The sequence below is a fragment of the Octopus sinensis genome, linkage group LG6, assembly GCF_006345805.1.
Source record: "Octopus sinensis linkage group LG6, ASM634580v1, whole genome shotgun sequence".
Classification (NCBI taxonomy): domain Eukaryota; kingdom Metazoa; phylum Mollusca; class Cephalopoda; order Octopoda; family Octopodidae; genus Octopus; species Octopus sinensis.
In genome coordinates, this window is record NC_043002.1 from 22,047,726 (window position 1) to 22,062,725 (window position 15,000).

The following is a 15,000-nucleotide window of genomic DNA, read 5'->3' on the forward strand; positions in this document are numbered from 1 at the left end:
TGTGTATGAGAGTTTGTGTGCATATGTGCTTGTATTTACAGGTGCATGTGTGAATGAATGCCTTGTGTGTATGGGTCTCTGTGAGCGTATTAACTCACACTCGTTTGTTTGTATCTTGCTTTGTGTCCGATAGAAAATATGCATTTGTCTGTTCATGTTTCAGGAGAAAACGGTGTTGTTGATGCGCAGATTTATTAAAAATGGTCGTAAAAGCCTTTTCCATTGTGAATTTCTGAAAACCAGCCTTTGTATGAAAGAATAGAGGGTCTGATCTATTGAGGTAATATATGAGCGTGTAGTTGAGCGTGGAAGATTTGTGGTTCAGTGAGATCACTCTGTCGTTATTGATAGCTTGATCGGCAAGCTATCAATATAATATTTGAAGAGGGATTTGAAAAAACGAAACCGATAAAGAAAATCTATTCTACTGAGAGTTCATGTTATCGCTGTCGAAATGCTGCTCTTGTATTTAAGGAGATACTTTACAATGTAAGGATATAAACAGAACGTTTATTGAATGTTTTGGTTTCCTGTTTCAGAGTCGGCAGCGTTTCTAGAGCAAAAAGATTGCATAAAATATTTGTGCTTTACTTGAAAGTTCCCATGCAATGATATAAGGCATATTGTTATTTTTCTAAAACCAGATATGTGCCGTTAGTTTTGTGTCCAGATTCCTTTGATTGTTCGGAATGTGTACATATGTTGATAAAATCTATTCATAGAAAGGCGTCCCTATATAGTTAATGCGGTTAGCGGTCATTTCTATGTAATCAATACCGTTTCGGTAAATTTTAAATGTGACAGTGTTAACAGATTTCCCAGGCAGTTGCTGTTTGGTTGAATGTGTAATGTTGTTTGTAAGTGATATGAGTAATCTTTCACATAACCGATGCACTGTTGTCTTAATGTACAAATCTAGAAACTTCCTGGGCATTGTTGTTAGTTTTTATCGATATTTCTGACGATTATCCTTATTCGGTTTTTGGTTGGGTTGACAAGCCTTTCCAGTGACACAAAAACACAACAGGCAAGATTTCTAACAGACATGCTAGATACATACACAATCACTAAGACCTCCAATAGATATACACTTTCACATATGCAATCACAAACACACGTTCCAGTAAATAAAATCTACATACACATGCGCGCACACACACGCACAAACACATTAAACGCTTAAAAACGAGCGTACTGTTTAACCGGCATTGGTTAAGCAGTACATATTTATAGACACAAAGAACGCATTGATGCAACAGCCAATAAACCGCGTGCATCCCGATTAAAAATACCTCTTTATGAAAACAGCTAGTTGCTTCTATTCTTGTCTTAATTAGCAGGTGGAATAGTGGATTCTACCTTACAATGCCTGAAGAACCCTGCAATGGGGAAACTAGCAGTTGTAATATAAAATGGGATATCAGATACTAAATAATCTTCCCCTCTATGTTTTTCTATACACACACATATTGATATTCTACTCCACTCACATACATCTCCAAATACCCCTCTACACACACACACACACACACATCCTTAGTATATTTGGTACGACTTCGTAAAAAATACCCCCAGGGAACAGACTGAGGGAGAACTAAATGCATTTATAAAATAACAATTATACTATAATTATCGGGAAGTTCAATGTGCAGACACACATGCGTGCATGTATGTATGTATGTATGTATGTATGTGTATGTATGTATGTATGTATGTATGTATGTATGTATGTGTGCCTTTATGTATGTATGTGTGCATGCATGCATGTGCATATATGTATATGTATGTACATATATACACATTTGTATGCATATATTAGTATGCTCTCTCTATATATATACGTGTGTGTGTGTGCGTGTGTTTATGTATATATATACTCATATATAAAGCTGCAAAAGCATCACATATATATATATATATATATAGGCATTTATTTATGTGTAAATTATATTATATATGTACATACATATATGTAGATGCGTAGGTGTGTGTGTATATATATATATATATATTTGTGACATTTTGTGTGCATGTATATATATATATAGACATACACATAAACATATATATACTTATATAAACAGTTGCACACATACACAATGTATGTATGTATGTATGTATGTATGTATGTATGCGTACGTTTGTGAGTGTATGTGTAAGTGCGTATATATGTATCATCAACCGGAAGAACGCGGTTTTGTTTCTTGAGTTAGATCTCCATAAGTTCTGACTCGTTAATCTCACAGATACAGGCGCCATATAATAATAAAAAAATGAGTTGGAACCAGCAGTAAGATTGTCTTCAATACGATCAAAACACTACTGCTCATGCATAGTGTATATTACTAACGAGAATTGAAACTATGACCTTCCGGTTGTACTCAATATGTTATTTTGCTAATTCCGTGATTGTCTTCTTTTTTTTCTTTTCAAGCCGAAAATTTCTTTACAATAACTTCATTAAATAAGTTTACATAAAGAGAATTTATTAATTTACATGCTGTGTTATGTTTTCTTTACTGATAATCTTGTATATATATATATATATATATATATATATATATATATATATATATTTGCTTTCCGTTGGGGTTTAAGCACTTTTCAATGGAATCCAAGTCAGCAGGTCGTGAAGAAAATGACAAGGCCTTCTGAGTTAAGACTGCGCGGTAGATTGGGCAAGTGGCTTCTACGAGAGCCGACGAATGCTTTGAAAGTAAATTTGGTAAACGAAAACTGTGTCGAAACCCGTCGCATATATATATATATATATATATATATATATCCCAGATGAACCAACTTCACGGCAGGAGGTGCAGATGAGGGCAGCTGCATCGAACTCTCTCATGCACCAAATGGCAGTTGCTAAAAAGCATTCGTGAAGTAAAACCATGTAGCAACACCAAATGGCGGTGCCCCAGCACGGCCACAGCTCGTGAGCTGAAACTAGAATCAATCATATATATATGTATGTGTTGTGTGTGTTGTGTGTGTGTGTGTGTGTGTGTGTGAAGGCAGCCCCTTTAAGCAATGCCTGAGCAATCACAAGTTCTCTTTTAGGATCCTGGGATGATTCAACATCACGTCCCTGGCCTGTCACTCATGACGCTTAAAAGAGGAGAGCACGCTATGCATAGTTAAATGGAAGCTCTCAAACGACCAGGGTCGTATATCAATGGGAACAAACGATGTAAGCTTTGCTTGGAACAGAGAGAGAGAGAGAGAGAGAGAGGATCCTAAAAAACTGGCTTGACCTAGGGACCCTTTTTAATCTCCAGGAAAGAAATGTTTAGTCAATGCCCTTATGAAAGACGTTACGTTTCTTGTTGCAAGCTTGGCATTCCCCGTTCGTCGAATAGATCTACGACAGCAATTTCGGAAATCATTGTTGGAACCGACGTAAGATAACCTCGTCCCTCCTGAAACGCTACCAGCAGGATGTATATACATTTTGATTACAAAACCTACCATGACGTTTTTCTCCCTCCAGTTATATACAGGATATGTATCTTCGGCTATCTAAGTCTGGCGAGTTGCCTATAGGTGTGGAACTGATCGGCCATAACAATCCACCTTCTATAAATATACTCTAATGTTTTTACTACTCTAATGTTTTATAGTGGACTCTTAGAGTGGGCATTTTCGGACATATGAACTACTGACGATACATACATACATACATACATACATACATACATACATACATACATACATACATACACACACACACACGCACACATACACACACACACATATATATATATATATATATATATATATATATATTATATGACTGCAATTTATAGGAAAGAGCCAGGGAGATAATTACAAAGTAGCTAAATGTTGCTTCAAATGTCTTAGGAAACCATCATCACACTTGTGTGTGATTTGATTCCGGGATAGGTAAGTCGTATTTGGGAGAAAATAGGAAAAATTGAAAACGCTCAGGATGTTATTAAAACATTTATATCCCCATATCTTCTATATATGTTTCGATGGATTCAAAATATGTCCGACAGAAAGCATTATGGTCAGCTATGCATCAATCTCATCAGGAAAGATATAAACAACACTACTCATCAAATAGACGTCGAAATGGGCATTAATACGCTTGCTAGTGCCCATGTTTGCCCATCGTGGATTTATATCCCTAAAACCCTTCAAGGCGGTGCTCTAGCATGGTCGAAATCCGATGTCTGAAACAAATAGAAAATAGAGCTAAAAGAATGTTTTTACAGGCGTAGGAGTGGCAGTGTGGTAAGTAGCTTGTTTGCGAACCACATGGTTCCTGGTTCGGTCCCACTGCGTGGCACCTTGGGAAATATCTTCTACTGTAGCCTCGGGCCGACCAAAGCCTTGTGAGTGGATTTTGTAGACGGAAATTGAAAGAAGCCCGTGGTATATATGTATATATGTATATATATATATGTATGTATGTGTGCGTCTGTGTTTGTCCCCCCAACATCGCTTGACAACCGATGCTAGTGTGTTTACGTCCCCGTAACTTAGCGGTTCGGCAAAAGAGACCGATAGAATAAGTACTAGGCTTACAAAGAATAAGTTCTGGGGTCGATTTGCTCGACTAAAGACTGTGCCCCAGCATGGCCACAGTCAAATGACTGAAACGAGTAAAAGAGTAAGACTAGACCTATGGTCAGGAAGATCAACGCTGAATCTGTATGTTGGAATCCTCCTGAAAACTTCATCTTGATTTCGTCAGAGTAGTTGGATACAAATAATGATGAAGTAGGTCAGGCAGACATTGCGCCACGGTGCTTAATTAACTGTGACACTCATGGCTTTTGTGTTGCCTTCTCATTGGCACATAATAGTGCCAAACAAGTAATGGCGAAGCTATAATATTTGCCGCCCGAGACAAACCTTGAGATTTCCATCCAAGACAGTCCTTACGTTTTCCACCCTCTGGCGGAGTACCCAAGCATATATACTGGCTTACATAGTAGATCCAAAAATGCCGCCCCCATAAAAGCGGTGCTCGAACAGGCAGAAGTAAAATGTAGCGCTATCACGATCAGGTGTTGATTGCAGGAATATCTTAGTACAGTCACAAGACATCAAGTGAAAAGACAAATATACATACAAAATCGTCTGTAAGGTTTCAGAGTCCATAAAAGCAGGACTAAAGAGGTCTGGTTAATAATCATGTTTAGTAACGAAACACCCAGTTAAATATTGGGTTGTCCGGAACGTTCGTACCGATTTTTAAAGGAACGACAAACGGTCAATAAACACTTGCTATTACATTTTTAATCAAACAAATATGAACCATTTTGTTGCACAATGCGTCTCCATCTTTCCTTTAACTTGAAAATATCCTCTTCCCAAAATTGAGGTGGTTTCATGGCAAAGAATACGTCAAGGTATCGTTTTACATCAACCAAGGTATTGAAATTTTTACCATCAAGACTATTCTGCAGAGACCTGAATAGGTGAAAATCCAAAGGAGCAATATCTGATGAATATGGAGGGTGGGCTAACACATCCCAGACGAGCAGCAGCAATTCTTGTCTGGTTCCCAAAGGATCAAGGGCTGAAAATGAACTTTCTTATCTTCCATTTTAAAGGGTTACAAAATTAACACAGGTTATAGGAACATAAACCTTCTTCCACGAAAAGATAGCTTAAACTGAGCTCTATGACTTTTAATTATTATCCATTAAGGACTATACAGAGAAAATGACAATACAATCACGAATGATACAGAGCAATTTGGGGTCGATTAAAATTTAACATGATTATATAATTAACGAATGATTCAACAAATACAAGGGACGTTTTTACAAATGCAGTGGGTCGGGTTTTTTTCGGACCCCACGAATTCCGCCTCATCACTGACCTCAGTTTTTTTAGCGTATCTCGTATCCACGAGGGACCTTTTATACACCACATTCTTCCATCTTTCATCGAACACTGGACTGGAACAACATGGAATAAAGCGCTTTGCTCAGGGAGAACGCGCCGCCGGGAACCGAACTTGCGACCTTACAGTCGTGAGGCTAATACCCTTACCAATAAGGCACTGGATGGAACCATTAACTCTGTATAACTTACCTGAATATTCTGAAGACGGCCTTGCCTTTCCGTACGGATATTCATTATTGCATTATATCCCATGATGGTGTGCCAATAAAATTCGTTAAAGAATAAAGGCGGCGAGCTGGAAGAATCGTTAGCCCGCATGTGTGCAGATAGATAGATGGCGAGCTGGCAGAAACATTAGCACGCCGGGCAAAATGCGTAGCCATATTTCGTCTGCTGCTACGTTCTGAGTTCAAATTCCGCCGAGGCCGACTTTGCCTTTCATCATTTCGGGGTCGATAAATTAAGTACCAGTTGCGTACTGGATTCGATCTAATTACAAATTTCGGGCCTTGTGCCTAGAGTAGAAAAGAATAAAATTCGTTAAAGAACGATATTTCTTTGGTAAATTGGCTCCAGTCATTTCCTTGTCCATAAAACGTATACAAGATTTTCTTTTACTTGTTTCAGTCATTTGACTGCGGCCATTACATAAGCGTAATACTTATTGTGTCGGTCTCTCTTTTGTCGAACCGCTAAGTTACGGAGGACGTCAACACACCAACATCGGTTGTCAAGCGACGGAGGGTGGACAACACACACACATGAACTCTCTCCCTCACACACACACACACAAACATATATGTATATATACACACACACACATATATATATATATACACACACACACACATATATATATGTGTGTGTGTGTGTGTGTGTATATATATATATATATATATATATATATACGATGTGCTTCTTTCAGTTTCCGTCTGCCAAATCCACTCACAACGCTTTAGTCGGCCCGAGGCTATAGTAGAACACACTTGCCCAAGGTGCCACACGGTGGGACTGAGCCCGGAACTATGTGGTTGGGAAGCAGGTTTCTTACCACACAGCCACATCTTTTGTTTTTCAGTCATTAGGTTGTGGCCATGTTGGGGCATCGCTTTGAAGAATTTTAGTCGAACGAATCGATCCCAGTACTTATTATTTTTTAAGCCACTCTAACTTACGGGGAGATAACACCGGCTGTCAAGCGGTGGCGAGGAGGAAACAGACACAAATGCACACACATTTGTATTCCACGGGCTTCTTTCAGTTTCCGTCTACCAAATTCATTCAAAAAGGTTTTGGTCGACCCGAGGTTGTAGTGGAAGCCCCTTGCCAAAGGTACCTCGCAGTGGGACTGAACACAGAAGTATGTGATTGGGAAGCAAGCTTCTCTATTTCATTACATTTGCCATGAAGGCAGTACATAGAGTAAAGTAGCTTTGCGGGCTGGACGAGGACATTAATGAAATGAATGATAATGAAAGAAAGATGATAAGGATGGGAGAAGACAAAAAGCGCCCGCCGACTTCTGCTTCTCTAAAACATTGTTCTTTAAAACCAAACACAAAACGAGGTATTAAACCTCTTACAACTTTTACAGCTTTTCAATTTTTGGACTTAACAGTCCATTACAAACAACAACATAGTTCAATAATTACATATAATATAAATACAATACACAAAGCCCCTCCTCCCAGACCTGGCTTACACTTCCCTTAGGAATGCGCCAGCTCTAGGTCGGGGCCCCTCAAGTCGTATCTAAACATGTCCTATCAAACGTAAAAAATACATTATCACTCCTCCCTTCCTCCTCTTTCCGAACCTCCAGTCAAATATCTAGCCGCCTGCAGAATAGACCACGTTGACAGCTGGGGAGTTCAGAAAGAAAGCGAAGTGCCTATTATCAAATGTTTGTGTCACACAGTGCCACAATTTATGACTCGTCCTCAAAATAACTTGTGCCCGCATCCTCTGCCATCCTCCACGCCTCTACCAAAACCACATCGAGTTCCGTGTTAGCGTTGCCCGGGAACAAGCGATATTCCTCATTGAGCTCCTCCAGCTCAAACGTCACGTCGAACGTCGTGGCCTCCACAGCTATCTGCGGAGGCCATTCGGGGTCCTGTCTGAAGGCTGAATGTGCTCCCTTATGGTGCTTTTCCATCATCTTTTCAATCTCTCCGCCTCTATGGAAGAAGATCAATACATCGTCTTTCCCCGGGGGCGGGATATTCAATTCTTTCATTGGCGGCACAGTTCCCGCCAACGGTGTTTCTTCTGTCGGTGGCACAACTCCAACTGACGTAGTTCCGGGACATTCCGGTACTATGTCACCGACTGCCGGCAATGTCCCGTTTCTCTTCCTCTTCCTCTTTTTTTCTTTTAAACTGAGGGAGGGTGCGTCTCCTCCGTGACCGGAAGATTCGCCTTTCCCTCCTCATCCCTAGGATCCTTTGGTGAGCACCCATTCTTCCTCACCTTCTTCCTCTTTCGGCCCTCTTCGGTTTGAGGAGTCCTCCGCTTCCTCGGCCGTCTTCATTCCCTCTTCTACAGGGGTTTCACTTAACTGCTCCGGGATCTTATTTTGTTCCCGGGGACAGTTTTTCTTTATATGGCCGAACTCCAGGCACCGATGACACCTGGGGTGGGGGGGCCACCCTTAAGTATCACCGGGTACCTGCACCCGGCCATTTTCAAAAAATCTGGAAAAACCAGATTGGCTGATTGGGTCCAAAGGGTCAAAATTGCTTTTGACCCAACCCAAACAGCCGCAGGAAGAACTTTCACATTAAGAAGCTTGGTCTCGCTGCCACCCAGACCCCGGCGAATAGTTTCCTCTATCCACTCGGGTTTTATCCCGGGTGGCAGCCCGCAGATCCAAGCTTTCGTTAACCTCTTCCCATGATACGTGGGAAGAAATAAAATTTCCTTACCCTCCAGGGGTTGACTAGCAAGTTTGCGAGCCTCTTCAGTGGTGTCAAATAGCAACCACACCGTTGCATATCTGACACCCCTGGAAATGAATTTAATTGTTGGCAAATACTCTGCCAGCTCCTTTTCAATTGCCGTCTTTTCGAATAGGGTGATGGTGTCGAGTGCCTTGGAATAGGTTCTCAACACCACTGTCCTATCTTCACGGTCTTTTAACCACTTTTTAGGCGGTATAATCTCCCACTCCAAAATTGCCATGTTTCTTTTTTTTTCTTTTTTTAATATATTCAAAATAAAACTTAAAAAGCGAGAAGAAAAAAGAAATCAAAAGAAAGTCACAATAAACAAAATGGAGAAAGTCAAATAAAGTTTAGAAGAAAGTCAATAGTTCAGGAACACAGCAAAAAAAATCTTCCGGCCATTCGGTACTCCCGGCCTAGGTTGAACCCGGAACGCCACAACTGGAACACGACTTCCACAAAAATTGATATACAAATTGTTCAATCTTCGGAGGCAAAACACTCCCCCAAACAGCAGTTCTCACAATTATTAAAGTTCTTCAAAAGGCACAATACAAGCAATAATTCTCATAATTAAGTGAGAAAAATATTCACTCAACATAAATCGAAGACGAATTCGCCCCCAAACAAAAATTCTCACAATTCAGCGAGAAAAATTATTTGCCCCATGTAGGCAGAACCAGAATTCTGAATCCAGTAGGAATTCCTGCCTGTACAAAAACAATTCTCAACAAAAATTCCCACTAGACCCAAAAAACAGAATCTTACCTTACAATGGGAGCTTCAAAGTTTTTCAATTCGAGACGGCTTCAAAAGCATGAATCACCTCTTTGGTGCCGAACACCATAATTATTCGCACATGCGCAGTGGAAGCAAGCTTCTCACCATACAACCACGCCTGCAAAGAATATTTTTTGCATTAATTTTGTATACAAAAGAGTAAAAATTGCAGGTCTCTCAACAGAATATAAACTCTAGATAACCGTACAAATTTTGTGGGAAAAAAAAATGCAACTTGACTGCATCTTCACTAATTTGAACTATATTTTAATTGTAGATTGTATAACACAGATATATATTTTTCTACTCTAGGCACAAGGCCCGAAATTTTGGAGGAGGGTGCAAGTCGATTAGATCGACCCCAGTATGCAACTGGTACTTTATTTATCGACCCCGAAACGATGAAAGGCATAGTCGACCTCAGCGGAATTTAAACTCAGAACGTAAAGACAGACGAAATACCTATTTCTTTACTACCCACAAGGGGCTAAACACAGAAGAGACAAACAAGGACAGACAGACGGATTAAGTTGATTACATCGACCCCAGTGCGTAACTGGTACTTGATTTATCGACCCCGAAAGGATGAAAAGTAAAGTCGATCCCATGGAATTTGAACTCAGAACGTAAAGACAGACGAAATACCACTAAGCATTTCGCCCGGCGTGCTAACGATTCTGCCAGCTCGCCGCCCTATATGACACTGATATTTGAGTTATCTACCAGAAAAATCGTGTCCAAACATAAAACACTTAAGTGCATGCACATGTATGCGTCTGTGTGTGTGTGTGTGTGTGTGTGTGTGTGTGTGTGTGTGGTGTGTGTGTGTGTGTGTGTGTGTGTGTGTGCCCGCGCGTCTGTGGTGGGCGAATGTCAAGGCTACTTGATATATTTGGTAACTGATAGAACTAGAGTCATAGGTCAGTATATATTTCATTTTTGCTTTTACTGTTTGAAATATTCAGATGTTGGAAACGAGGGAGGAAGAGAAGGGGGTCTGCGGGTCGAGATTTTCACATTATTACAAAGAATAGTGGGGATGCGGCGAACAGACAAAATATTTAGCGGCTTTACCTTGAGTTCAAGTGCCACAGAATACAACTTTGCCCTTTGTCTTTTTGGGGTCGATAAAATAAATAGCAGTTGAATATTGGGTTCCACGTCAATGACCAGCACCCTCTCCCAAAGTTGCAGGTCCTGTGCTCTATAATATATTTGTAACTATAAAATACAAGTATTAGATCGACTCCAGTATGCAACTGGTACTTTATTTATCGACCCCGAAACGATGAAAGGCAAAGTCCAGGCAACAAGCTGGCAAAATGGTTAGCATGCCGAACAAAATGCTTTGTGGAATGTTTTCGGGCTTTACATTCTGAGTTCAAATTCCACCGAAGTCGACTTAGCCTTTCATCCTTTCGATGAAATAAGCACCAGTCAATCACTAGAGTCGATGTAATCGACTGGGCTCCTCCCCTAAATGTTCAGGTCTTGTGCATACAGTAGAACGTCGAAAATAATGCGTATTGACGTTTAAGGTTTGAGTTGAAATGCGGCCGAGATTGACTCCGCCTTTCATTCTTTCAGGGTCGATAAAATAACGTCATAGGGTGAATGTAATCGACGAAACCGCTCCTCTAAAACTTGGTAGCTTTATTAAGAAATTTGAGACCGTAAATTCCGACGGGGTATTAGCGATCCCTACTGCATGCCATATGGAAGCACTCCGTCGGTTGCGACGACGAGGGTTCCAGTTGATCCGATCAACGGAACAGCCTGCTCGTGAAATTAACTTGTAAGTGGCTGAGCACTCCACAGACACGTGCACCCTTAACGTAATTCTCGGGGATATTCAGCGTGACACAGAGAGTGACAAGGCCGGCCCTTTGAAATACAGGTACAACAGAAACAGGAAGTAAGAGTGAGAGAAAGTTGTGGTGAAAGCGTACAGCAGGGATCACCACCATCCCCGCCGGAGCCTCGTAGAGCTTTTTTTTGGGTGTTTTTTCGCTCAATAAACACTCACAACGCCCGATTTGGGAATCGAAACCGCGATCCTATGACCGCAGGTCCGCTGCCCTAACCACTGGGCCATTGCGCCTCCACGCATGCCATAAATAAGTAAATTAATGAATAAAAAAACAAAAAAAAACACTGGCCTTGTGAATAAATTAGAAGCCATTAATTCGGAACAACAATAATGAGCAAAAGAAGCAATTAAAATGTTTCAAGTTATATTTCAAGGGAGATAACTCTATAATACTGTAGTATTTGTTACTTCCCTTAAGAAGGTTTTTTTTTCTCGAACAAATGTGTTGTACGTTGCTTCATGTACTGTGTTTTACCGACGAGAAAAAAAAAGAAAAAAAAGTAAAGAAAAAAGGAAAAGAAAAGAAAAGAATTTTTTTTTTTTAAATAAAAAGTTTGTGCAGTATTTTATTGACTTACTGTAACTATCCACATTAGATGCTTATAATATTCCAATCGAGCATGGACCTTTAATACTTTTTGCTTTTTAGTTATTGGCATAGATCAGTGCATGTTATGTTAAATTCTTAATAAATTTAATAAAGAGTGTGTGAACAAGGGGCTAAACATAGAGGGGACAAACAAGGACAGACAAACGGATTAAGTCGATTACATCGACCCCAGTGCGTAACTGGTACTTAATTTATCGACCCCGAAAGGATGAAAGGTAAAGTCGACCTCGGCGGAATTTGAACTCAGAACGTAACGGCAGACGAAATACCGCAAAGCATTTCGCCCGACGTGCTAACGTTTCTCCCAGCTCGCCGCCTTCATAGGCGAAATACCGGTAAGCACTTCGCCCGGCGTGCTAACGTCTCTGCCAGCTCGCCGCCTGAGTGTGTGAACTTGTATAATGAAATAATGTTGGACCTTGACACATTCCCAGTCATGTTTCGACACGTTGATAACACAATGTCCCATTCGCATAACAAATATTTGTAACTCGTTCAGATATTTCCTTTTTAAGGAAAAATCACAACCTTTCCAAACATCCAAAAACCGATATAACGTCATTTTCATAAAAGATATGAGTTCTCTTGTAAGCTCAAGATATGAGTTCTCTTGTAAGGGGCACTAATCACCCGGCCTAGGACCTAGCCACGTAGCCAGCCGATTGCAACTGCGGACGTTATCTTGATAGCTGGGAGTGCTGAACAGGGGTACGGACAAAATTGTAAACATGTTTACAATTATTAATACATCAGATTGTTATTATTAGTTTTGTGTGCTATCAGGTGCTCAAACAGGCGACTAGCTGACGCCATAAGGCTGATCTCCACACTTCCCCTATTCTTCAACTTATTCGGCTTCAGCAGTCTTCGTTCGCTTGTAGATCAAATAAATTTCTGAAAGCAGTTTTGGATTCTTACTTTTGGCAACCATTCATGGGACAATGTTTTAATCTCTTTCCAAATTTTTCCCATGCTTATATTTTTCAGTTATTTTTTCTATTTTTTTCTTTTTTTCACATTTTTTCACGCCTAACCTGGTCAAAACTTCTGATATATTACTCTCTTTACTCTTTTACTTGTTTCAGTCATTTGACTGCGGCCGAGCTGGAGCACCGCCTTTAGTCGAGCAAATCGACCCCGGGACTTATTCTATGTAAGCCCAGTACTTATTCTATCGGTCTCTTTTGCCGAACCGCTAAGTGACGGGGACGTGAACACACCAGCATCGGTTGTCAAGCAATGCTAGGGGGACAAACACAGACACACAAACACACACACACATACATATATATGCATATATACGACAGGCTTCTTTCAGTTTCCGTCTACCAAATCCATTCACAAGGCTTTGCTTGGACCGAGGCTATAGTAGAAGACACTTGCCCAAGATGCCACGCAGTGGGACTGAACCCGGAACCATGTGGTTGGTTAGCAAGCTACTTACCACACAGCCACTCCTGCGCCTATTCGTTTTTATTTTCATTTTACTTGTTGCAATCATTAAACTCAGGCCATGCTGGGGCATCACCTCGAAGAATTTTTAGTCGAATGTATCGACTCCAATATTTAAAAAAAATGATCTTTAACAAGCACATAGATAAGCCTAAAAGGTCTTCCTACATGCTAGAGATAACAGCCAAATCTTTAAACATTATTTTTAAATATAATTTCTAATAAACATCGACCATGAGGTTGACAGTATGTCTTCTCAACCATTCGATGATTTCGTTTTGCATTGCTGCTGAGGTGTAGGTGGCATTTTTTGGAATCCTGCTGTAAGATTCCATGAGTTTTGAGTCTTTCTCTGGGCATTGTTTCGGATTAACTCGACGATTCAATGACAAGAAATCGGTTGTTTCCGTGACAACTCGACAATTCACTTCGGATATCTTCGTGACCTCCGTGACAGCTGATGACTGTGTACTGGAATAATTTCATAAAAAGACCACAAGGCTACGTATCATCTTCCGAATAAAGATCCCGAAAAGCTTCATTTTCGTTTCCTCGAAGTAGTAAGAGTAATAATTTCTTAAAATTTATGTATTTTAAAATTAAACTCGAAAGAGATTTCGATTCAAGCAACTTTTAATAACTAGATCCGTACCCGGTGGGAAAAATGGGAAAGAATATGTGTAACAGGTGTAAGGCATCGTATATTGAAGGAATATGACGAAAAAAATGCGCGCTGACAAAGGGGATGTGGGGAGGGGGCTCGGAAAATTCCCACGGTCCCACTATCAACCGTAGAGGATCCGAGCAGTAAACCTCAACACCCGGTCGCAGGAGCGAAACAGAAATCGTCTAATACTTCTAATGCAATGTATATTCAACAAATATTGTTTGGTGGACAAACACACACACACACACACACACGCACACACACATACACACACACATAAATATATACATATATACGACGGGCTTCTTAAAGGTTCCGTCTACCAAACCCACTCACAAGGCTGGCTCGAGGCTATAGTAGAAGACACTTGACCAAGTTACCACGCAGTGGGACTGAACCCGGAACCATGTGGTTGGTAAGGAAGCTACTTACCACACAGCCACTCCACTCTTTCCCGAACACATCTCCTCTAAACCTTGCCAGCGCTGTTTCACCGAACACACATCTCGACAAAACTCTTTTTTGTGGGGGGGGGGGGGCCCTCCCCACTCACCCGTTTGTCAGCGCGCATTTTTTTCTCGATATTTGTTGAATATATATTGCATTAGAAGTATTAGACTATTTCTGATTTGCTCCTGCGACCGGGTGTTGATGTTTACTGCTCGGATCCTCTACGGTTGATCGTTGGACCGTGGGAATTTTTGAGCCCCCTACCCACACCCCTGTTTGTCAGCGCGCATTTTTTCGTCATATTCCTTCAATATACGATGCCTTACACCTGTTACACTTATTG